General features: G+C 38.2%; 1 pseudogene; it reads left to right on the plus strand.

Moving 5' to 3' along the window:
* The first annotated feature begins 19986 nt into the window (after positions 1-19986).
* On the plus strand, positions 19987-21312 carry LOC109434110 (TIMELESS-interacting protein pseudogene; annotated as a pseudogene).
* The last annotated feature ends 1626 nt before the right edge of the window (positions 21313-22938 follow it).

The following is a 22938-nucleotide window of genomic DNA, read 5'->3' on the forward strand; positions in this document are numbered from 1 at the left end:
CTTTGCCATTTTGTTGTTGTCTATTATTTCTGTGTGTTGGTATTCTATTATTTTCCCTCTGTTTCTTCTTTTGGTATGTTATATATTTCAGGTCTGGATTTTTTTTGAGTGGTTACCATTAAGTTTATGTAAAAGAAAGTTTGATATTTAGAGTATTCCATTTTCTTCAGCATGCTTACTTTCTCCATTCCCATATTCTGCTCAGGCTTTTACTCTTCCCCCTTTTATGTTTTGGTTGTGACAAATTATCCCTGTTTATGCTGGTCAAATAGCCTCCTTCAGTGTTTTTGTAGTACAGGTCTTGTGTTAGAAAATTCCCTCAGCTTCTGTATGTCTGGAAAGGTCTTTTTTCCTCCTTCATATCTAAAGGATATCATTGGTGGATATATTATTTTTGGCTCATAATTTCTGTCTTTCAATATTTTGGGTATTTGATTCCAGTCCCTCCTGGCTTGTAGAGTTTCTGCTGAAAAATCTGATGATAATCTAATGGGCTTTCCTTTGTAGGTTACCATCTTCTTTTCCCTGGCTGTCTTGAGGATTCTTTCTTTGTCGTTGATTTTAGACAGCTTCAATACAATGTGCCTTGAAGAAGGCCTGTTGGGATTGAGGTAATTAGGTGTTCTATTTGCTTCTTGGATTCGAGGGTCCAGTTCTGTCCACAAGTTTGGGAAGTTCTCATCGACAATTTGTTTGAATATATTCTCTGTTCCCTTCTCTCTTTCTTCTCCTTCTGGTATGCCCATTATTCTTATATTGCTCTTTCTGATGGAGTCAGAAAGTTCTCGTAGAGTTCTTTCATTTCTTTTAAGTCTCAAGTCTCTTTCTTCTTCCATCTGTGTAATTTCCAGGTTTGTATCTTCAATGTCACTGATTCTTTCCTCCATCTGGTCAACTCTACTACCTAAGCTTGTTATTTCATTCTTCATTTCTTTTACTGAGTTCTTAATCTCTAGAAATTGTGTTTAGTTCTTTTTTTTAAAATCTTTTTTAAAAATTTTATTTTATTAAATTTATTGGGGTGACAATTGTTAGTAAAATTACATAGATTTCAGGTGTACAATTCTGTATTACATCATCTATAAATCCCATTGTGTGTTCATCACCCAGAGTCAGTTCTCCTTCCATCACCATATATTCGATCCCCCTTACCCTCATCTCCCACCCCTCACCCCCCACCCACCTTACGCTCTGGCAACCACTAAACCATTGTCTGTGTCTATGAGTTTCTGTTTCTCATTTGTTTGTCTTCTTCTTTTCTTGTTTTTGGTTTATATACCACATATCAGTGAAATCAGATGGTTCTCTGCTTTTTCTGTCTGACTTGTTTCGCTCAGCATTACTCTCTCAAGATCCATCCATGTTGTCACAAATGTTCCTATATCATCTTTTCTCACTGCCGAATAGTATTCCATTGTGTATATATACCACAACTTCTTTATCCATTCATCTATCGAAGGACATTTTGGTTGTTTCCATGTCTTGGCCACCGTAAACAAAGCTGAAATGAACATTGGAGCACACGTGTCTTTATCTCTAAATGTTTTCAGATTTTTTGGGTAGATACCCAGGACAGGGATTGCTGGGTCATATGGCAATTCTATTCATAATTTTTTGAGGAACCTCCACACTGCCTTCCATAACGGCTGCACCAGTGGAAGAATCAACATAGTTAAAATGGCCATATTACCCAAAGCAATATACAGATTCAGTGTTTAGTTCTTTTTAAAAATTTCAATCTCTTTCGTAAATTGTTCATTTTGTTCTTTGATTCTGTGTCTGAGTTCATTAAACTGCCTGTCTGTGTTTTCTTGCTTTTTGTTGTGTTTTTTAAGAACTGCAGTCTTGAATTCTCTGCCATTTAAGTCACATATTTCCATGTGTTTAAGTTCACTTTCTGGATATTTTCGTTTTCTTTCTGAGCTTTCTTGTTACCTTGGTTATTCATGGCAATTAATGATTTATTATTTGTCTTCCTAGACATATACAGGGGTGGGTTCTGCAACAGGTTGATAGAAAGAGGTCTTTCTTTTGTTTTCTAGTAGGTGTTGGTAGAATGTTTTATTTTCTGTCTGACTGCCACCTTTTATTCTCTCTCACACTGTAGTGTTATATTTTCGCTGCACTATTCTAGCTTCTCACACAATGGGGGGATTCTCTGGAAGGCAGGCTTCTCCTCTGCGAACAGTTCGACTGGGTCATAGGGTGCCGCTTCTGTGGGGGACTGTGGAGAGCTTCTGAAGTTCCAAAGCTCTTCCTGCACCAGATTCAGAGCCCCTCTGTTTCAGCAGCACTGGTTAGTCCTTCAGGGATCTGCCCAGATAGGTGGAGACAGTGGCGGTTTGGGTTGTGAGAGGTGGCCCAGAGCAATGGCAGTGACCACCACCACAGCCAGTCATGCTTCCACGGCTCCCTCCCCTTTGCCATCTCATTGGGCTGCAATTGCATGTCTGCAGACCATAGTTCTCAAGAAATGCAAATGTTCTGTTCTTTTGATCTGACACTGCTACTCTTCCGCTTCTAGCACTGGGCAGGTGGGGGTGGGTTGTGCTCTGGGAGAGTAGGGAGGGGGAAGCTAGGCTCAGTGCCTAAAGCTTCCATTTTCTGCTCAGCCGTGAGGGCTTAAACCACCATTTTCAGCCTTCTTTCCTCAGTCTTTGCTCTGAGGTCCCTGCTGTGAGCGGTGGATTCAGCCCTGTTATATGCTGTCCCCTCAGCCCTCTGGGCCATAAGTGGAGCCCTAGCAGTCCGAGTTCTTCCCTCTTCCCGAGCTGCAGTAGTTCTGGGATGCAGCATACTCGAGAGCTGAGCTAGGTCTGCCTCCTGCACCTGCGCGTCCCCGTCACCGTACTTCTTACTTTCCCCCTCCCCTCTTGTGCAATTTTCCCACCTCTAATAATTTCCGTAGTGCGCCACTTAATCTTGCCTGTCTGCTGTACAGGGAGTCCTTTATGGAGTTACAGTTGTTCAATTTGTTGTAAATTCCAGGGGAGATTTCAAGAGACTCACCTCACGTCGTCATTTTTATGATGACATATGATGAGAGTATTCTTACGCTTGATGTTGTTTCAGAGGTGCCTTAAAGTATCTTCATTGTTTTTGGATACTTTTTTCTTTGTACTGTTCCTATTGTGTGTTTTCTGCTACCTTGACTTCTAAATTGTTGATTCAGTCCTGTGCTTCATCTAGTCTGCTGTTGTTTACTTCTAATGCATTCTTCTTTTCTCTTATCGTATTCTTCACTTATGACTGGTTCTTTTATATGATTTATAAGTCTTTTTTTATGCTTTGAATTTCTTTGTTGAAGTTCTCACTGAGTTCCTTGATCATTCTTATAGCAGTGTTTTGAACTCTGTCTCTGGTAGGTTGCTTGCCTCCATTTTATTTAGTTCTGTTTCTGGAGTTTTCTCCTGTTCTTTCATTTGTGATGTGTTTCTTTGTTTTCTCATTTTGGCTGCCTCTCTGTGTTTATTTCTATTTATTAGGTAGATCTACTACATCTCCCAGTCTTTCTGGATAGCCATATATAGTAGATGCCCTGTAGAGCCCAGTGGCATAGTCTCCCCGGTCACCTTTTCTGGGTGCTCTAGGCGTGTCTCTTTTATGGGTCATCTGTGCCCTTTTGTTATATTCGAGCATTGATTGCTATTGGCATGTCAGTGGGTGGGGTTGACCCTCATTCTGACTGGCTGTGGCATTTGGCCATGTCCAGAGACTACAGGTTGCTGTGGGGGGAGCTTACCCCATGATGTGGCATTCGCCCCAGTGTGTTCTGGTGCCTGTTGAGACTGCCCTCTGGGTGTGCCACTTGTGGGGCCAATAGGCTGGTGCTCTGATGTGATCTGAAGCCAACCTCTAAGTATGTTTTTTGTGGGGCCTCTTGGAAGGGGCTCTGTTATAGGCCTAGGTCAGCCACTGCCTGTGACTGGCCATGGACTACCTGGTAGGAGATACAAAGTGATCCACGGTTTTTTGCTTCCTGTGCTTTACCTGGAGGTATATGGGAGAGGCCACACTGTGAACCAAGAGTGGCTGCCACCAGTACAAGGTCTGGGGTAGCTCCACAAAAAGCCAGGACATACCAAGGCCTGCTACCAGTTGCCAGCTCCCATAAGGTTCAGCCACCAATAAAGCCTTGTGTGGTATGGAGTTGGGTGTGGCTGGGTCTCAGTGAGTTACCAGGGTGGAGTAAGTGGAGCTCACCAGACCAATTCAGATTCAGATTTAGCTATGGGTGTGGGGTAGGGCTCAACATAAGAAAGATGGCACCTGCCTGCCAGCTGACCAGGAGGACCCTACACAGGAAAAATGGCAACTTCTTCCAGCCCTTGCCTGAAGCCACACATCTCAGTCTGCCCCTTGTATGTCTCCAACATCCCCCAAGTCACTGTCCCTCTGCCAGAGCCCAGGGTGAGTGCCTGCAAGCGAGTCTGTGCAGGCCCTTTAAGAGGATGTCTGGGTTTCCTGCAGTCTTTTGTCCCACCTGAATGGTCTGAATACTCACTGTTTTTCACAGCGAGATGTTGTGGGAGCTCCTGTTCCCAGCACCAGTATTCTGAGCTGGGGAGGCTCATGTGGTGCTGGAGTCCCTTGCTTCTCCATGGGGTACTTTTGTGGCCTAGATATTCCTCCTAATTTTCACAAATGATTGGGGCCAGCCTGTTTTGCATCTCCTCTTCTCCTACCAGTCTCGGCATGGCTTTTTCTTTATATCCTTAGTTATACAACTTCGTTTCAGGTAGACTTCAGATGGTTTTCCTCATTGATGGTTCTATAATTTAGTTGTAATTTTGATGTGTTCATGGGATGAGGCAAGCACAGCATTTACTACTCTGCCATCTTGGATCATTATCTGGTTTATTCCTTTTTCTGTTGTTTTATCTCTTCTTTCATTTGGGGCATGTTTCTTTATATCCTCATTTTGGCTGTCTCTCTGTGTTTGGTTCTATGTATTAGGTAGATCTGCTACATCTCCCAGTCTTGGCAGGGTGGTCTTACGTAGTAGGTGTCCTGTGGGGCCCAGTAGCACTGTCTCCCTGGGTACCTGAGCTAGGTGCTGCAGGAGTGTCCCTTGTATGGGTTTTGCATGCCCACCTGTTGTATTGAGCTTTGATTGCTATTGGCACATCAGTGGGTGGGATTGACCCTTAGGCTGACTGGCTGTGAAGACTGGCCATGACCACAGCATGCAAGCTACTCTGCAGGGGCTCCCCTCATGGAGCAGGATTTGTCCCACTGGTATCTGGTGGCTGCTGAGACCATCCTTTGGATGTGCCACTTGTGGCACTAATCCAGTGGTGCTCTGTTGTGGTCTGAATGTGGACACTGGCTGTGTTGTTTCTGGGGCCTCTTCGGATGGGATTCTGTGCAGGCCAAGGTCAGATGCTGTCTGTGACCAGCCCAGGGATACCTGGTAGGAACTACAAAGTGACCAACAGTTAGTTGCTGCCTGTACTGGTCTTGGAGGCATGTGGGAAAGGCCACAAAGAATCAAGGCCATCTTCCACCAGTACTGGGCCTTGGGTAGCTCAGCCTAAGGTCCAGGGCACCCTGAGGTCTGCTGCCACCTGCTGGTTGCCTGTAAGGCTGAGCTGCTGAAAGAGCCTCAGGCAGTACACAAGTTGGGTATGCTGGGTCTCAGGGAGTCACCAGGGTGGGGCAAGTGGTAATCACCAGGTTAATGCATATTCAGATTTGGTGCCAGTGCTAAGCCTTGGGCCACTCAGCAAAAGGTACAGGGCATACTGAAGCCAGCCGCTGCCCACCTGGGTGGATCTCTGATTCTTGATCTAGCTTGACTGGGTTTCCGTTTCTTGCATCCAAAGAAGTCCTAAACAAAACAGTCCTTTACATAGGTTTGCACTTTGGCCCTCTGAGGAGAGTATACTTTTCCTCATTTTACAAATGAAGAAACTGAAGCTTAGTGACATTAACTTGACTAAGGTAACATAGCCAGTAAGTGATGGAGCTAGTCTATCTAATCCTTTTACTCTTTTAAAAACATTAATATGTCATTGTTATTAAAAAATTACCATAAACTTGTTATAAAAATGTTAAAAGGAAAACAATCAGTACAGACATGATGTATCTCACCCTCAGTCAGCTCCTCTGACTCTTCTCTACAATTTCTAAACTCCACCTACACTTGTCTCTGTTTCTGGAGCACACCAAGATTGTTCTTGACTTTGGGACTTTGCACTGAGTGTTTCTTCTATTTAGAATAATTTTCTTCTTGATTTTCTGGTGACTGGCTCCATATTGTCATTTAGGTCTCAGCTCACTTGTCCACTCCTCAGAGAGGTCCTGCCCAGCCATGCAATGTGCAATAGCCCATCTAACTTTTTACCTCTATTTCTCTCTGCTCTATCACCCCATATTTTTTTTCTGCATAGAACTCATTGTGTTGAAATTGTGTCTGAAATTTTGCTGCTCATTTATGTAATTGTTTGTTGTCTGGATCTCCTTCAACACTGAGAGCAGAGGCCTCATCCGTATTTCCCGGACCTAAAATAGTGCTGCCACATAATAGAACTTCAATCAGTATTTGTTGAATGAATGAATGTATAAACTAAAAAAGAAGTTTTCATCCAAACCTCTTCTGTTCCAATAGCAATTCCCAGAGACAATAACTATTAACACTTTGGTTTACACCTTCACAGGCATTTTCTATGCACATATGAATATATCTCTCTGTATAAAGATAAATATGCATATATTCTTTTTTTCAAACCAATGGAAGTTCTGCAACTTGATTTTCTTCACATAACAATTTATCATTAACAACTTTCCATGTCAGTACATCATTACTTCATTAAAAAATTTCATATTATTGCATTTTATGGATGTACCAGTATATATTTAACTAGCCCCCACTTAATGGCTATTATTTTCTTCAAATTTTTTATTATAAGAAATAATGTCAAAAATATTATACATGTATTTGCACAAATGTTCCCCACACCCATTTGTTGTATTTTGACTTTGCTTGTGGTATATGCAGAGAAGAATTTTGTTTAAAATTATATGATCAAGTTTGTCAATCATTTTCTTTATGGCTTCTGTGTTTCATTTTATGCTTTAAAAGACCTTACCCACTCCAAAATTATATATTAAAATTGATCCATCCATGTTTCCGGTAGTACTTTCATAGTTTCAGTTTTACAATTAAACAGTTAAATCTTTGATTGGTTTGGAATTTATTTTGGGGTAGGGTTTAAAACAGGGATCTAGACCTTTTTTCCTTTCTAATGCTAAGTCAGTTGTCTCAATACCATGTGTTGAATAATAAATTTTGGCCCATTGATTTGAAATGTTACCTATTTAATTTATGAAGTTTTTATATGTGCTTGGGTTTATTTCTGCACTTTTTGTTCTGTTCCTTTGATATGAATGTCTATGCCTTCACCAGTGCCACTCATTTTTTATTAATATAGCTTCATAATGTATTTTATTTTTTAAAAACATTTACTATTATTAATTTTTCAATTACAGTTGACATACAATATTATATTAGTTTCAGGTGTACAACATAGTGATTAGACACTTATATAACTTATGCAGTGATCACTCCCATAAGTCTATTACCCATCTGACATCACACAGAGTTACTAAAATATTATTGACTATATTCCCTGTGCTGTATTTTACATCCCTATGACTATTTTTTATAAATGGCAATTTGTACATTTTAATCTCTTCCCATTTTCACCTACCCCCCCCCCAAGCTCCTGCCATCTGGCAACTATCAACATTTTCTCTGTATCTATGAGTTTGTTTATGTTTTGTTTGTTTGATTATTTTGTTTGTTAGATTCTACATATAAGTGAAATCATATGGTATTTGTCTTTCTCTGTCTGACTTATTTCACTTAGCATAATACCCTGTTGGTCAACCCATGTTGCCATAAATGGCAAGATTTCATTCTTTTTTTATGGCTGAATAATATTCCAGTATATATATGTACCACATCTTCTTTATCCATTTGTCTAACCATGGACACTAAGATTGCTTCCATATCTTGGCTATTGCAAATAATGCTGCAATGAACATATGGGTACACATGTCTTTTTGAATTAGTGTTTTGGGTTTCTTCTGATAAATAACCAGAAATGGAATTGCTGGGTCATATGGTAGATCTATTTTTAAAATTTTTTTAAAATTTTATTTTATTAAATTTATTGGGGTGACAATTGTTAGTAAAATTACATAGATTTCAGGTGTACAATTCTGTATTACATCATCTATAAATCCCATTGTGTGTTCATCACCCAGAGTCAGTTCTCCTTCCATCACCATATATTCGATCCCCCTTACCCTCATCTGCCACCCCCCACCCCCCACCCCCTTACCCTCTGGCAACCACCAAACCATTGTCTGTGTCTATGAGTTTCTGTTTCTCATTTGTTTGTCTTCTTCTTTTCTTGTTTTTGGTTTACATACCACATATCAGTGAAATCGCGTGGTTCTCTGCTTTTTCTGTCTGACTTATTTCGCTCAGCATTACTCTCTCAAGATCCATCCATGTTGTCACAAATGTTCCTATATCATCTTTTCTTACCGCCGAATAGTATTCCATTGTGTATATATACCACAACTTCTTTATCCATTCATCTATCGAAGGACATTTTGGTTGTTTCCATGTCTTGGCCACCGTAAACAAAGCTGCAATGAACATTGGAGCACACGTGTCTTTATGGATAAATGTTTTCAGATTCTTTGGGTAGATACCCAGGAGAGGGATTGCTGGGTCATATGGCAATTCTATTCATAATTTTTTGAGGAACCTCCACACTGCCTTCCATAACGGCTGCACCAGTCTGCATTCCCACCAACAGTGTATGAGGGTTCCTTTTTCTCCACAGCCTCTCCAACACTTGTTACTATTTGTCTTGTTGATGATAGCCATTCTGACTGGGGTGAGGTGATATCTCATTGTGGTTTTGATTTGCATTTCTCTGATGATTAGTGATATTGAGCATTTTTTCATATGTCTATTTGCCATTTGTATGTCCTCTTTGGAGAAATGTCTCTTCAAGTCCTCTGCCCATTTTTCAATTTGTTTGTTTGTTTTTTGTTGTTGAGTTGCATGAGTTCCTTGTATATTCTGGATATTAGCCCCTTATCGGAGGCACTGTTTGCAAAAATCTTCTCCCATTTAGTTGGTGGCCTCTTTATTTTGTCAATGGTTTCTTTTGCTGTGCAGAAGCTTTTAAGTTTCATACAGTCCCATTTATTTATTTTAGCTTTTACTTCCCTTGCCTTTGGAGTCAAATTCATAAAATGCTCTTTGAACCCAAGGTCCATAAGTTTAGTACCTATGCTTTCTTCTATGCAGTTTATTGTGTCAGGTCTTATGCTTAAGTCTTTGATCCATTTTGAATTAACTTGGTACATGGTGACAAATAGCAGTCCAGTTTCATTCTTTTGCACGTGGCTATCCAATTCCCCCAGCACCATTTATTGAAGAGGCTGTCTTTCCTCCATTGTATGTTTTTAGCTTCTTTGTCAAAAATTATCTGTCCATATTTATGTGGTTTTATTTCTGGGTTCTCAATTCTATTCCATTGGTCTATGTGTCTGTTTTTCTGCCAATACCATGCTGTTTTGATTATTGTAGCACTGTAGTACAATCCAAAGTCAGGAAGTGTGATACCTCCATTATTGTTCTTTTTTCTTAAAATTGCTTTTGCTATTCAGGGTCTTTTGTGGTTCCAAACAAATCTGATGATTTTTTGTTCTATTTCTTTAAAATATGCCATTGGGATTTTGATGGGGATTGCGTTGAATCTGTATATTGCTTTGGGTAATATGGCCATTTTAACTATGTTGATTCTTCCAATCCATGAGAACGGAATGTCTTTCCATTTCTTTGTGTCTTCTTCAATTTCTTTCAAAAATGTCTTATAGTTTTCAGCATATAGGACTTTCACATCCTTGGTTAAGTTTATTCCTAGGTATTTTATTCTTTTTGCTGCAATTGCAAAAGGTATTGTTTTTTGTGTTTCTTTTTCTGAGATTTCATTGTTAGTATATAGGAATGCAATGGACTTCTGTACATTGATTTTGTAGCCGGCAACTTTACCGTATTCGTTGATTGTGTCTAATAGCTTTTTGGTGGAATCTTTAGGGTTTTCTATATATAGCAAACTTTATAGGTTTTCTATATATAGCAAACTCTATATATAGCAAAAATAGTGACAATTTAACTTCTTCATTTCCAATTTGGATGCCTTTTATTTTTTTCTCTTGCCTGATTGCTCTGGCAAGGACTTCCAACACGATGTTGAAAAGCAGAGGTGATAGGGGACAGCCCTTTCGTGTTCCTGGACGTAGAGCAAAGGGCTTCAGTTTTTCACCATTAATTATGAGACTAACTGAGGGTTTGTCATATATGGCCTTTATTATGTTAAGGTATTTTCCTTCTATACCTATTTTATTAAGTGTTTTAATCATAAATGGATGTTGTATCTTGTCAAATGCTTTTTCTGCATCAATTGATATAATCATATGATTTTTGTCCTTTATTTTGTTTATGTGATATATCACATTGATGAATTTGTGGATGTTGAACCACTCTGTGCTCCGGGGATGAACCTCACTTGGTCGTGATGAGTAATCTTTTTAATGGATTGCTGTATTTGATTTGCCAGAATTTTGTTTAGGATTATTGCTTTTGTATTCATCAGAGACATTGGTCTGTAGCTTTCTTTTTTTGTGTTGTCCTTACCAGGTTTTGGTATCAGGGTAATGTTGGCCTCATAAAATGAGTTGGGGAGTACTGTCTCTTGTTCAATTTTTTGGAAGAGTTTGAGCAGAATTGGTATTAGATCCTCTTTGAAGGTTTGGTAGAATTCACTAGTGAAGCCATCTGGTCCCAAACTTTTGCTTTTGGGAAGGTTTTGCATGACTGATTCAATTTTGTTACTGGTGATCGGTCTGTTTAGATTTTCCAGTTCTTCATCATTCATCCAAGGAAGGCTGCATGTTTCTAAAAACTTATCCATTTCTTCTAGGTTATTGAATTTCGTCGCATATAATCCTTCACAGTATTTTTGGATTATCCTTTGTATTTCTGTGGCGTCCGTGATAACTTCCCCTGTTTCATTTCTGATTTTGTTTATTAGTGTCTTCTCTTTTTTTATCTTAGTGAGCCTAGCCAAGGTTCTGTAACTTTTGTTAATCTTTTCAAAGAACCAGCTCTTTGTCACCTTAATTTTTTCTATTGTCTTTTTGTTCTCTATTTCATTTAGTTCTGCTCTGATTTTTGTTATTTCCTTTCTTCTGCTGACCTTGGGTTTCACTTGTTCCTTTTCTAGTTCTTTAAGATGTAACATGAGGTTATTTATTTGAGTTTTTTCTTGTTTCTTGAGATAGGCTGTAATGATATAAATCTCTCTCTTTAAACTGCTTTTGCTGCATCCCTCAAATTTTGGTAGGCTGTGTTTTCATTGTCATTTGTTTCTATGTATCTTTTGATCTCTTCTCTAATTTATTCTTTGACCCGGTCGTTCTTTAAAAGTATGTTGTTTAATCTCCATGTATTTTTGTTTTTTCCTGCTTTCTTTTTGCAGTTGATATTCAATTTCAAAGCCTTGTGATCAGAGAATACACTTGGTATGATTTCAATGTTCTTAAATTTGTTGAGGCTGATTTTATGTCCCAATATATGGTCTATCCTTGAGAATGTTCCATGTACACTAGAAAACAATGTATAGTCTGATGTTTTAGGATGAAGTGCTCTATATATGTCAACTGTGTCCATTTCATCTAATGTGTTATTTAGGGCTGCTTTTTCATTATTTATTTTCTATTTGGATGATCTATCCATAGTTATCAATGATGTATTTAAGTCCCCTAGTATAAATGTATTTTGTTCAATTTCTCCCTTTAGTTCTGTTAGTAGTTGCTTGGTATATTTCGGTGCTCCCTGATTGGGGGCAGAAATATTGATGACTGTTATGTCTTCTTGTTGTATAGTCCCCTTTACCATTATGAAATGTCCATCTTTGTCTCTTGTTACCTTTTTCACCCTGAAGTCTGTTTCATCTGATATCATTATGGCTACACCTGATTTTCTCTGGGTACCATTTGCTTGGAGTGTCAATTTCCACCCTTTCACTTTGAGTCTATGCTTGTCCTTGTAGCTGAGATGTGTCTCTTGGAGACAGCATATGGTTGGGTTTAGTTTTTTGATCCAATCTGCTACTCTGTGCCTTTTTATTGGTGAGTTCAGTCCATTTACATTTAGGGTGATTATTGATAAGTGAGGATTTCCTGTCTTTCTATCTTTAGTTGTCTGGTCAGGCTGTGTCTCCATTGTTTCTTTGCCTTTTTGTTGTTGTCTATTATTTCTCTGTGGTGGTATTCTATGATGTTTCCCTCTGTTTCTTCTTTTATTACAGCATATATTTTAGTTCTGCATTTTTTTTTGAATGGTTGCCATTAAGCTTATCTAAAAGAAAGTATGATATTTAGAGTATGCCATTTTCTTCAGCATGCTTACTTTCTCCATTCCCATATTCCGGTTCAGGCCTTTACTCTCCCCCTTTTTATGTTTTGGTTGCCAAAATTGTCCCGGTTGATGGTGGTCGAACTGCCTCCTTTAGTATTTCTTGTAGTACAGGTCATGTATTTGAAAATCCTCTCAGCTTCTGTATGTCTGGAAAGGTTTTTATTCCTCCTTCATATCTAAAGGATATCTTTGCTGGATATATTATTCTTGGCTCATAATTTCTCTCTTTCAATAGTTTGAATATTTGGTTTCACTCCCTCCTGGCTTGTAGAGTTTCTGCTGAAAAATCTGATGATAATCTAATGGGCTTTCCTTTGTAGGTTACCGTCTTCTTTTCTCTGGCTGCCTTGAGGATTCTTTCTTTGTTATTGATTTTAGACAGCTTCAATAAAATGTGCCTTGGAGAAGACCTGTTGGGATTGAGGTAATTAGGTGTTCTATTTGCTTCTTGGATTCGAGGATCCAGTTCTGTCCACAAGTTTGGGACGTTCTCATCGACAATTTATTTGAATATATTCTCTGTTCCCTTCTCTCTTTCTTCTCCTTCTGGTATGCTCATAATTCTTATATTACTCTTTCTGATGGAGTCAGAAAGTCCTTGCAGAGTTCTTTCATTTCTTTTAAGTCTCAAGTCTCTTTTTTCTTCCATCCATGTCATTTCCAGGTTTCTAACTTCAATGTCACTGATTCTTTCCTCCATCTGGTGATCTCTACTACCTAAGCTGGCTGTTTCATTCTTAATTTCTTCTACTGAGTTCTTAATCTCCAGAAATTTCAATTGGTTTTTTAAAATTTCAATCTCTTTCGTAAAATGCACGTGTTGTTGTTTGATTGTGTTTCTGAGTTCATTAAACTGCCTTTCTTTGTTTTCTTTCATCTCGTTGAGTTTTTTCAGAACTGCAATCTTGAATTCTGTGTCATTTAAGTCACATATTTCCATATCTTTCAGTTCCTTTTCTGGAGACTTGTCATTTTCTTTCTGTGCTGTCTTGTTGCCTTGGTTATTCATGGCAATTACTGATTTATTATTTCTCTTCCTAGACATCTACAGGAGTGGCTTCTGCAACAGGTTGAAAGGAAAAAGTCTTTCCTTTGTTTTCCAGTACTTGTTGGTAGAATGTTTTATTTTCTCTCTGACTGCAGCCTTTTTTTCTCTTTCACACTGTAGTGGTATGATTTCTCTGCACTATTCCTGCTTCTCACACAATGGGGTGATTCCCTGAGAAGCAGACTTCTCCTCTGTTAATAGTTCACCTGGGTCACTGGGCGCAGTGTCCGTGTGGGTATGCGGAGAGCTTTTGAAGTTCCAAAGCTCTTCCTGCACCAGATTCAGAGCCCGTGTGTTTCCGCAGTTCTGTTTTGTCCTTCAGGGATCTGCCCAGATAGGTGGGAACAGGGGCAGGGTGAGTAGTGCGAGGTGGCCCAGAGCAATGGTGGCGACCAACACCACAGCCAGTCCTGCTTCCACAGCTCCCTCCCCTTTGCAGGAACTAGTTGGGCTGCGAATCTGTGACTGTGGTCCACCGTTCCCAGAACAGCAAATATTCTGTTCTTTTGATCTGACACTGCTACTGTTCTGCTTCTAGCATCGGGCAGGTGGGGGCGGGGTGAGCTCTGGGAGGGTTGGGAGAGGGGTGGCTAGTCTCAGTGCCTAAGGCTTCTGTTCTCTGCTCGGCATTGAGGGCTTAATCCACCATTTTCAGCCTTCTTACCTCAGTCTTTGCTCCGAGGTCTCTGCCATGAGCATGGGTTCATCCGTGTTATATGCTGTCCCCTCATACCTGTGCGCCATAAAAGGAGCCCTAGCCGTCCTAGTTCTTCCTTCTCCCGCAGCTGCGGAAGTTCCGGGATGCAGCGAGCTCGGAGCACTGAGCCAGGGTTCGTCCTGCACCTGCGCGGCTCGTTCTCCACCCTTCTCCCTTTTCTCCTCCCCTGCTCGCCTGATTTGCCCACCTTTATGTGATTTCAGTATTGGGCCTCTTCGTTTTCCCTGTCTGCTGTGCAGGGAGTCCTTTGTGGAGTTATAGTTGTTCCATTTGTTGTAAATTCCAGGGCAGATTTACAGAGGCTCACCTCACGCCGCCGTTTTGATTATGTCTATCTTTCATTTTCTTTACATTGTCGTCCTGGATCTATTTGGTTTGGTGTCATTAATTTTAGAAAACTCAGTCATTATTACATCAAATATTTCTTTTGTTGCGTTCTTTCTTTTCTTTTTGGTATTCCCATTATGCAAGTTACACTTGTTGTAATTTTTCCAGAGTCTTGTATATTCTGTTTTATGTTTTTCTTCTTCTTTTTTTTTTATTTCAGTTTTGGAAATTTCCATTGACATAGTTTTAAGCTCACTGATTTTTTTCCCTCAGCTATATTCAGTTTATTGATGATCTCATCAAAGTCATCCTTCATTTATCTTGCAGTGCTTATGATTTCTACTATTTCCTTTTGATTTTTTTTTTACTCTGCTTACATTATGCATCAGTTCTTGCATGTTGTCCACTTTTTCCGTTAGCGCTCTTAGCATATTAGTTATAGTTATTTTGAATTCCTAGGCTTATAATTCCAAAATCTCTGCCATATCTTAGTCAAGTTCTGATACTTGCTCTGTCTCTTCAAACTGTGTTTTTTGTTTTAGCATGCTTTATCATCTATTTTATTGTTGTTGTTTGTTTGTTTAAAGCTGGACATAATATACTGGGTAAAAGAATCTGGTACTGGATAAAGTGGTGAGCTTCTGCTCCAGTAAGCTGTGATTTTTCTCTTATTTGTCTATCTAATTTTGGGTGTAGTGGTTTGCCCTCTGACCTCAATTCTGCAATGAATCTGAGAAGAGTTATTTATTTTCAGTTTGTTCATATTTTTTCTGTTGTGAGGAAGGGAATGACAACTTCCAAGCTCCTTCCATTTTGGAGTGGAGATTGGAAATTCCTATTTTTTATTTAAGTCTTTATTTTTAAAATAGCTTTAATGAATAATAATTGATATAATTAAAGTACACATATTCATTAGAAATATTCTTTTTATTTTACTTTTTAAAAATATTTTTTATTAGTTTCAGGTGTACAAAATAATGTAGTAGTTAGACATTTAACATTTAAATCCCTGACACAGTGACAACCCCCCCCATCCACTACCTCTCTGACATTGCACACAGCCATTACATTTCCACTGTCTCTATTCCTAATGCTGTACAATTATATATATATAATTGTAGTTGACATTCATTATTGTTCAGCTTCAGCTTCAGGTGTACAGTGCAATGATCATGGATCTACATCATCCCTGAGGTGGTCTCCCTAATGAGACAAGTGTCCATCAGATACCCGACAAAATCTTTACATTATTGATTATATTCCCCAAATTGACTTTTCTATCCCTGTGGCAATCTTGAGGTTGCTGACTGTGCTTTCTAATCCCCTCACTTTCCCCCTTATCCCCACCCCCCCCACCCATCTAGCAACCCTCAGTTTTTCTTCTATGTCTCTGAGGCTGTTTCGGATTAGTTCATCTGTTTATTCTTTTTTTTAGATTCCACATATAAGTGAGATCATGTATTTGTCTTTCTCTGTCTGACTTATTTCACTTAACATAATGTTCTCTAGGTCCATCCATATTGTTCCAAATGGTAAGATTTCATTCTTCTTTATGGCTGCGTAATACTCCATTGTATAAATGCACCACTGTTTCTTAATCCAGTCATCTACCAATGGGCATTTCGGTTGTTTCCATGTCTTGGTTATTGTGTATAGTGCTGCAATAAGCATAGAGGTGCATACATTTTTTTGAATTCGAGTTTGGGATTTCTCTGAATAGATACCTAGGAGTGGAATTGCTGAGTCAAAAGGTAGTTCCATTTTCATATTTTTGAGATACCTCCATACTGTTTTCCATAGTGGCTGCACCAATCTGCAATCCCACCAACAGTGCACAAGGGTTCCCTTTTCTCCACATCCTCGCCAGCACTTGTTGTTTGTTGATTTTATTATAAATATTCTTGATCTTTGCTCTGAGGTATAGTAGATTTACTTGGAAACAGTTTGATCCTGTCTTTTTTTTTTCTTTTAAAAACTACTACTTCTCCTACTACCAGTATTGCTATTAAAGTTTTTTTTCATCCCTCACCCTCTCCCCTTCGGCAACCGTCAACATATTTTTTGTATCTGTGGATCTGTTTCTGTTTAGTTTTGTTTACTCATTTGTTTTGATTTTTTCAGATTCAATAAATAATTGAAATCATATGGTATTTGTTTTTCTTTGCCTGACTTATTTCACTTAGCATAATACCCACTAGTTCCATCCATGTTGTCATGAATGGCAAGATTTCATTCTTTTGTATTGCTGAGTAATATTCCATTGTGTGTGCGTGTGTGTGTGTATCAAATCTTCTTTCTCCATTAATCTATCCAGGGACATCTTGGTTTCTTCTGTATCTTGACTATTGTGAACAATGCTCAATAAATGGTTGCGTATATCTTTTTGAATTAGTGTTTTAGATTTATTTGGGTAAATATCCAGAAATGGGATTACTGGATCATAAGGTACTTCTGTTTTTAATTTTTGAGGTGCTTCCAAACTGTTTTCCATAGCGGCTGCACCAATTTTTAATCCCACCAACAGTGCATGAGGGTTCCCTTTTCTCCACATCTTCAACAATACTTGTTATTTGTTGATTTATTGATAATAGTCATTCTGACAGGTGTGAGGTGATATCTCATTGTGGTTTTAATTTGCATTTCTCTGATGATTAGTGATGTTGAGCATTTTTTCATATGTCTATTTGCCATTTGTATGTCCTCTTTGGAGAAATGTCTCTTCAAGTCCTCTGCCCATTTTTCAATTGGGTTTTTTTTTTTTTTGTTGTTGTTGTTGAGTTGCATGAGTTCCTTGTATATTCTGGATATTAGCCCCTTATCAGAGGCACTGTTTGCAAAAATCTTCTCCCATTCAGTTGGTGGCCTCTTTATTTTGTTGATGGTTTCTTTTGCTGTGCAGAAGCTTTGAAGTTTGATATAGTACCATTCATTTATTTTAGCTTTTATTTCCCTTGCCTTTGGAGTCAAATTCATAAAATGTTCTTTGAACTCAAGGTCCATAAATTTAGTACCTATGTTTTCTTCTATGCAGTTTATTGTGTCAGGTCTTATGCTTAAGTCTTTCATCATTTTGAATTAATTTTGGTCCATGGTGACAGATAGTAGTCCAGTTTCATTCTTTTGCGCGTGGCTTTCCAATACTCCCAGCACCATTTATTGAAGAGGCTGTCTTTTCTCCATTGTGTTTTTTTTGCTTCTTTGTCAAAAATTATCTGTCCATATTTATGTGGTCTTATTTCTGAGTTCTCAATTCTATTGCATTGGCCTACATGTCTGTTTTTCTGCCAATACCATGCTGTTTTGATTATTGTTGCCCTGTAGTACAAGCTAAAGTCAGGGAGTGTGATACCTCCAGCATTGTTCTTTTTTCTTAAGATTGCTTTGGCTATTTGGGGTCTTTTGTGGTTCCAAACAAATCTGATGATTTTTTGTTCTATTTCTTTAAAAAATGCCATTGGGATTTTGATGGGGATTGCACTAAATCTGTAAATTGCTTTGGGTAATATGGCCGTTTTAACTATGTTGATTCTTCCAATCCATGAGCACGGAATGTCTTTCCATTTCTTTGTTTCTTCTGCAATTTCTTTTAAAAAGGTCTTATAGTTTTCAGTGTATAGGTCCTTCACATCTTTGGTTAAGTTTTTTCCTAAGTATTTTATTCTTTTTGCTGCAATCACAAAAGTAATTGTTTTTTTTTTTATTTCTTTTTCTGAGATTTCATTGTTAGTGTATAGGAATGCAACGGACTTTTGTACATTGGTTTTGTAACTGGCAACTTTACTGTGTTTGTTGATTGTTTCTAATAGCTTTTTGGTGGAGTCTTTAGGGTTTTCTATAAGTAGCATCATGTCATCTGCAAAGAGTGACAATTGGACTTCTTCATTCCCAATTTGGATGCCTTTTGTTTCTTTCTTTTGCCTGATTGCTCTGGCAAGGACTTCCAACACTATGTTGAAAAGCAGAGGTGATAGAGGACAGCCCTGTCGTATTCCTGAACGTAGAGCAAAGTCCTCTGACTATTTTTTAATTGGATTATTTGGGTGTTTTTTTTTTTTTTGTATTGAGTTGTCTGAATTCTTTATAAATTTTGTGTATTAATTCCTTATTGTATGTATCATTGGCGAATATCTTCTCCCATTCATAGGTTGTCTTTTCATTTTGTTGATGGTTTCCTTTCCTGTGCAAAAAGTTTTTAGTTTGATGTAGTTCCATTTGGTTGTTGTTTCTCTTGTTTCCCTTGCCTGAGGAGATGTATCTGAAAAAATACTACTAAGAGCAATATCAGAGAGTTTACTGCTTATGTTTTCTTCTAGTCGTTTTGTAGTTTTGGTTGTTACATTTAAGTCCTTAATCTGTTTTGAGTTTTTTCTTGTATGTGGTGTAAGAAGGTGGTCTAGTTTCATTTTTGCATCTACATGTCTGCCCAGTTTTCCTAGCACCATTTATTGAATGGACAGACTCTCTTTCCCCATTGTATAGTCTTGTCCACTATGTCATAGATTAATTGACCACAGGCATGAGTTTATTTCTAATATCTCTATTCTGTTCCATTTATCTGTGCCTGTTTTATGCCAATGTCATGCTGTTTTGATTACTATAGCCTTGTATTATAGTTTGATGTCAGGTAGTGTGATACCTCTAAGTTTGTTCTTTCTCAAGATTGCTGTGGTACTTTGGATCTTTTGTGGTTCCAAATAAATTTGGGATTAATTATTCTAGTTCTGTGAAAAATGCCATTGGTATTTTGATAGGCATTGCTTTGAATTTATAGATTGCTTTGGGTAGTATGAACATGTTCATGATGTTAATTCTTCCTATCTTTGAGCATGGTATATGCATCCATTTATTTGTATCTTCTTATTATTTGTACCATGATTTGCAGATATTGAACCAACCTTGCATCCCATGAATACATTCCACTTTATTGTGGTGTATGATCTTTTTAAGGTAGTGTTGAATTTGGTTTGCTAATATTTTGTTGAGGATTTTTGCATCTATGTTCAACAGGGATATTGGCCTATACTTTTCTTTTATTGTGAAGTTTTCATCCGGTTTTGGAATCAAGGTAATTTTAACCTCATAAAATGAGCTTGAGATATTAACTCCCTCTTGCATTTTTTGGAATCGTTTGAGAAGGATAGGTGTTAGTTCTTCTTTGAATGTTTGGTTCACCTGTGAAGCCATGTGGTCTAGGACTTTTGTTTTTGGGAGTCTTTTGGTTACTAATTCATTTATTTTTAGTAGTAATTGGTCTGTTCAGATTTTCTGCTTATTCTTTTTCTCATTATTTATCTATTTATTTATTTTATATTAGTTTCAGGTGTACAAAACAACATAATGAGAAGCACGGTGCTGTGGGTGCTGCAGTCTGCATGAGCCATGTGCATAAATGAATAAAGAGGGCCTAGGACAGAGTCTTACTGACCAGGTTAGAGGAAGAGAGTCCAGAAAGGGAGATAATTCTGAGGAAAAGATTTTGGAACCACAAGAGAATGGCTTTATTGATCTACGAGATTATGAGAATGTAGATTAAACTTTTCCAAATCCTTTCCCATCTCCAGCTTCTGCAGAGAAAGATGGTGTAGGAGCTGAACCTGATGAAGAGTCAGGAAGAGAAGCACTGGTTCCTGTACCTCCACAGAGAACACTTAAAATGAATACATCCACGCTGGATGCTCAGATATTAATTTCAGAGAGAAGGCTTCCAGCATTAAGGCATGTGTTCGATGAGGCAAAATACAAAGGTAAATGTCATGAGGCTGAAGAATTGAAGATACTAATCAGACATATGGAGCATTGGACACATAGGCTATTCCCTAAACTGCAAATTGAGGATTTTATTGACAGAGCTGAATAACTGGGAAATAAAAAGGAAGTTCAGACCCGTTTAAAATCAATTTGACTTGATCTGCCTATTTTACATGAAGATTTTATTATCAATAATGATGAAGTAGGGGAAAATAATGACCATGGTATAACTGCTACTGAATTAGATTCCTTTCTGACAAATTCCCCTGAAAGTGAGAAGTTTGCTTCTGAGTCAAGTAGAAGTCTAACGGAAGAGCAACATCAAAGAATTGAGAGAAACAAACTGGCCTTGGAAAGAAAGCAGGAAAGCTACTGAGTAATAGTCAGTCCCTAGGAAATGACTTGTTAATGATCACAACCAGGGCACAGACAGTTTAAGTTGTTAATATGGCTGAGGATCAAAAAGAGGAGGAGTCAGATGGATTTGACAAAGACATTCTAGACAATCCACATAATGATGCTGGTGCCATTACTGTAAATGAAGAGCAGGAATTAAAAATAGAGAAAAGACAACTGGACCAATACTTTAAAAATGTGTAGCAGTAACTTTATGCTTCATCCAGAAATGTTACTGTGGTTGGATAGACCTCAACTAAGAGGCAATCTATTAACTTGATAGCCTCCAAATTTGAGACTACTGTGTATTTTGTCTACTTTGAAATCCTTATGTCAGAAAACCTTTACAGATTCTTGTTTAAAATCTGGTATTTATCATTATAGTTGTTTCTTATTAACTTTAGTGAAGTCTGTTCTCTTTAGTATTTATTTTTATATAGATATGACTTCTTAACAATGATTAGTAGTTAATAAACTGCTTCTGCTGCTAGTGTGCCATTAAATGCCTTGTTTTCTCTAAATTGGGTGGTGTTTAAAGATGTAAATATATAATTAATATTAATGTCTATTTAAAAAATAAAAATCTCTGTGATATATAGATGATGTATTACAGATCTGTTCACCTGAGATCTATGTAATTTTACTAAGAATTGTCACCCCAAAAACTTTAATAAAAAAAATGAAGAGGGCCAGCCTGGTGGGTCAGGCGGTTGGAGCTCCATGCTCCTAACTCCGAAGGCTGCCGGTTCAATTCCCACATGGGCCAGTGGGCTCTCAACCACAAGGTTGCCGGTTCAACTCCTCGAGTCCCGCAAGGAATGGTGGGCTGCACCCCCTGCAACTAGCAATGGCAACTGGACCTGGAGCTGAGCTGCGCCCTCCACAACTAAGACTGAAAGGACAACAACTTGACTTGGAAAAAAAAAAGTCCTGGAAGTACACACTGTTCCCCAATAAAATCCTGTTCCCCTTCCCCAATAAAATCTTAAAAAAGAAAAAAAGAAAAAGAAAAATCTCAGTACAAATTGGTAGTTAATACAGTATGTGGGATGCAATCAACAATGTTGTAAAGATCATGTAAGGTGTCAGATGGGCACTGGACTTATCAGGGGGATCACATCATAGACTGTGTAGATGCCTGACCAATGTGCTATACACTTGAAGCTGGAGTAGAACAATATTGAACATCAACTATAATGAAACATATAGGTATATATAGTCACGGGATGTGGAGTGCAACATAGGGAAGATAGTCAATGGTGTAACAGCTATATAAGATGTCAGAGGGGTAGTAGCTTTGTGGGGTGGGTTATAACTTTATGAGGGGTTTAAATGTCTTAACTATTACGTTGTTTTGTACACCTGAAACTAATAAAAACATCTTATATGCTGAAAACAACAACAACAAAAATCCTAATGATTAGACATTTACATCCCTCACAAAGTGATAAACCCCCCAAGTCTACTACCCTTCTGACTGAGAAAGACAAATACCATATGATCTCACTTACATATGAAATCTAAAGAGCAGAATAAATGAGCAAACAAAAGACAAATAGACTCAGAGATACAGCGAAAAATCTGATGGTTGCTAGATGGGAGTGGTGTTGGGGATGAGGGAGAAAGTGAAGGGGTAAGAAAGTACAAATTGGTAGTCATAAAATAGTCACGGGGATGTGAAATACAGATGGGGAATATAATCGATAATGTTGTAAAGATTATGTAGGGTGCCAGATGGGCACAGGACTTATCAGGGTGATCACTTCATAGATTGTGCAGATGCCTGACCACTGCACTGCACACCTGAAGCTGAAGTAGATTTTCTGTTTCTTCTTGATTCAGTCTTGGAGGAATATATGTTTCTAGGTATTTATCCATTTCTTTCAGATTGTCTAACTTGGCATATAACTGTTCATAGTATTTTCTTATAATCTTTTATATTTCTGTGGTGTCAGTTGCCACTTCTGCTGTTTTATTTCTCATTTTATTTATTTGGGTCCTCTCTTTTTTTTAAAATTAGTTTCAGGTGTACAAAACAATGTAATACATAGTTAGACATTTACACCCCTCACAATGTGATACCCCTCCCCCAATGTACTACCCTCTGATATCGTATATAGCTGTTACAATTCCATGGACTCCATTCCTTATGCTGTACTCCACATCCCGTGACTATATATGCATATATAC

The sequence above is a fragment of the Rhinolophus sinicus genome, chromosome 18 (assembly GCF_057876585.1).
Source record: "Rhinolophus sinicus isolate RSI-liver-muscle chromosome 18, RSI-T2T, whole genome shotgun sequence".
Classification (NCBI taxonomy): domain Eukaryota; kingdom Metazoa; phylum Chordata; class Mammalia; order Chiroptera; family Rhinolophidae; genus Rhinolophus; species Rhinolophus sinicus.